This window comes from Cnephaeus nilssonii (assembly GCF_951640355.1).
Source record: "Cnephaeus nilssonii genome assembly, chromosome: 11".
Classification (NCBI taxonomy): domain Eukaryota; kingdom Metazoa; phylum Chordata; class Mammalia; order Chiroptera; family Vespertilionidae; genus Cnephaeus; species Cnephaeus nilssonii.
The window spans coordinates 61,413,377-61,417,006 of NC_137082.1; the positions used below are offsets into that span (position 1 = coordinate 61,413,377).

The window sequence follows — 3,630 nt, forward strand, 5'->3', positions numbered from 1 at the left end:
TTCCCTCATAACTGTCAAAGGGATTCTGTAAGGATGCAAATCGGATCACATATTCCCCTGCCTTAATCTTCTAAGGCTTCCATTCCCACATGCTATAAATCAAATGAAAAGTTCTCCCCCTGAGGAGGAGGCCCTTCAGGTGATATGCAGATTTCTGGTTTCCTCCCAGCTCCAGACCTTGACCATCCCCAGCACTGCCTGACTCCACCCTTCAGCTCCACCCAGCAGTGGCCTCTGCACTCCCTGCACTCTGCCTGCAGAGCTCCCCCAAAAGTCCACATGGCTCAAGCCTCCACCTAGTTCAGGATTCTGTTCATATGTCACCTCCTCGGAGAGGCCTTTCCTGCCCAATTTATCTAAAGAGGCATCACAAACACTCTCTATCCCTTCATTTTGCTTTATGCATCCCAAATTATGCTATATACTCACTTGTTTGATGGGTACTTCCCCCTCATATGGAAGTACCATGGGTTCTGATACTTTTTACATTTTGATCACTGCATCCCCAGAGCCTAATATTCAGTAAATATTTGCTGAATGAATGACAAGCATACTCATCCCACTATTAATGACTTCAGAATGACAAATTATGCCCTGTGATTTGGAAAGGGAAAAGCAGACGGATTTGTTTTTAGTTCTTATCAGGACCATCTGGACTTACTCTTAAATCATCATAGGATTTAAAAGAATTTCTAGCCCTGGCCAGTGTAGCTCAGTTAGTTGTGTGTCATACTGTGCACCAAAAGGTTGCCAATTGGATTCCTGGTCAGGGCACATGCCTGGATTCCTGGCTTGATCAATCCCCAATATGGGCAGTGCTGGAGGAAGCTGATTGATATTTCACTCTCACATTGATGTTTCTCTCTCTTTCTCTGTCTCCTTTCCCCTCTCTGTCTCTTAAAAAAAAAATCTTAAAGAAAACAACAAAGAATTTTTATAACAGGCCACTCAAATTTGCTCACCAGAAAACTATAACTTTAAAAAAATTAATAGACACTAAATGTTTACTTCTTTTTAACTATAAATGTGCTGTGATTCTAATATTTTTTCCTTTAAAATCTTTATTGTTGAAAGTATTACATATGTCCCCCCCCACCCCCATTGACCTCTTCTAGCCCACCGTGGGTCTTTCTAGAATCACTAGATTCCATGATTCCATTAGCTCTAGCTTAGAGGCTCAGTGGCAAGTTCTAGACCTTCTCTTGGGGTAAAGAAGGATCCCTGTCAGCCTTTAGGGCATAGCAGTTAGAAAAGGCAAGGTATGCATGAAGTAGAGGAAATAAGAGTGCCCTGCTCTTCTGGACTTCTGGGATTCCAGGGCAAAAAGCGAAAGAGGGATACAGAAAAGGAGGAGAAGGCAGGCATTTGGGTTCTCCCCTCTTATTCTCCTCACCACCTCTTCTTTGAAACCAAGCCTTGGTGAGGGGACAGTTTTAGGATGTGCAGGAATGCATAGGGTAACTCAAGTACAGGGAGGTATCTGCCTACTTCCTCTCTACAAACATTTGTCCATGTTCTATGTACAAATCTAGAAGGAAATGCCCCTCCCCCCTTTCTGGCTTCTCCTTCACCATCCCCTCTGCTAATCGCCAGAGAGAAAACTCAAGTTCCTCCTCAGAGTTCTCCTTTGACAAGGAAGGTACCCAGAAAAAAATCTGTATGACTGAACCCAGAAGGTAACGAAGAGGACACTTGTTCAAGCTGTGCACTGCACAAGGACACCAAATCCAAGGGCGGCGCTGTTCATGTGAGAGGCATCTTGACTATGGTGGGTTTTGGGGGTAGTATTACATTTTTGTACACTTCATAGATGGGCAATTTATGTTATTATTATTACAGTTTTCCAGGAGATGGCAGTAATGTGTCTTGTTTTAACAAAGACAGTATATGTTGATAATTTTTGATGAGTAGAAGAAAAGTGGCTTATTCCACAAGTGTAGAATATGTATGATTCTTCACTAATGAAGAATTAGTCAATAATCAAACACCTGTTGATCTAACCCATCTAAATAAATCTGTGCTTTAAACAAGAAGCTGTCTTTCAGTCCAATGTACTAATCTGTGAATATCTTCAAAATTTTATAAATCCCCTATTGGGATTAGTGCACAGACTGAATTTTTTAAAATATTTTTATTGATTTTTAGAGAGGGGGAAAGCAAAAGGGAGAAAGAGAATTAATTAATATACATATATAGACATTCTCTTCTTTCTGAAATCTCACTAAGACGATAATAAAGGATTGTATATTGTTTTGCTTTATTTTATTTCCATTTTGCTGAAAACATATTTTTGGCCTTTTGGAGAGAAACGGAAATGTATTTGCCAGAAAGGATGATCCCATCCTCCTTCTGCTAGAACCAGCACATGGCTTCCTCTTTGCTGATTCTGTTTAACCCCAATGCAGCCTGCCCTGCATTTCTTGTCTGTGATGCTGAAACCTGGCCTACCCAGCACCACCCAGAAGTCCAGGTTCTGGATACCAATGCTTAGTTCGTATTTGATGCCCAAATATGTCTATTCCTGGATCCCAAAACCTAAATTTCCAGTGTCTGAGAAGTTATTTTTTAGTAACTCGTACTCTCATACCTTTAGACTTTTCTCCAAGATTTTTTCGCCTCAGCCCCACGAACTGTTCAGTGGATGGAAATCTTTTCATTTCTCCTGATGCCAAAGGATCTGTCGGTGCATCTGGCTTTGGAGAACACGGGCGTGGGGCCTGTGAGCTGCCCCAGGACCTTGGCTGCCTGGTCAGCCTGTCTCCACTCTCACCCACACAGTTGTTGAGGCAGAGCTTTCAGAAGGGAAGCTCCTGAATGGGACTCTCCTTTTCACCTTGACCCCTGGCCATGATGAGAAGCAGAAAGACAGGGTGGTGGTGGTGGTGGTGGTGGTGGTGGTGGTGGTGTGTGTGTGTGTGTGTGTGTGTGTGTGTGTGTTTAAGGAATAACCCCTTAAGGATGAAAAGAGAGACAACAACAAACTTTGGATGCTAGAAGCAGATGGAAGAGTGATAAATGACTCAGTAAACCCAAGGAAATTGAATCTTAAGCCAGCAACAGAGAAAGCTGAGAAGCAACCTGACATAGAGTCATCCCTCCATATTCATGGGGGATTACTTCCAGGGCACCCCTTCCCCCACACACACAAATAAAAATCCACATGCTCAAATCCCTTATATAACATGGCATGTATTAGCACATCCTCCCAAATACTTTATTTATTTAAAAAAATATATTCATATTGATTTCAGAGAGAAACAGAGACAGAAAGAGAAACAGAAACTTCAATGATGAGAGAGAATCATTGATCGGGTGCCTCCAGCACACCCCACACTGGGAATCAAGCCCGCAACCAGGGCATGTGGCCTGACCGGGAATCGAATTCAACCTCTGAGCCACGCCAGCCAGCCCTCCCATATACTTTAAGTCATTTCTAGATTACTTATAATACCTAATATAATGTAAATACTATGCAAATAGTTGTTATATTGTATTGTTTAGGGAATAATGACAAGAAAAAGACAAAGCTGTTCCATACAGATGCACAGACGCAATCACCATAGGCCAGTCTTCGTAGTACATGTCAGCAACAGTGTAGCATCATTTTTTCAAATATTTTTATCCATGATT

The 3,630-nt window shown here is 42.0% G+C and overlaps 1 pseudogene across 1 annotated transcript; it reads right to left on the minus strand.

Moving 5' to 3' along the window:
- Positions 1–2,352: 2,352 nt before the first annotated feature.
- Positions 2,353–2,849, minus strand: LOC307107758 (large ribosomal subunit protein uL5-like; annotated as a pseudogene). Its single transcript has one exon. The product of its transcript is annotated as a large ribosomal subunit protein uL5-like (transcript).
- Between the last annotated feature and the right edge of the window lie 781 nt (positions 2,850–3,630).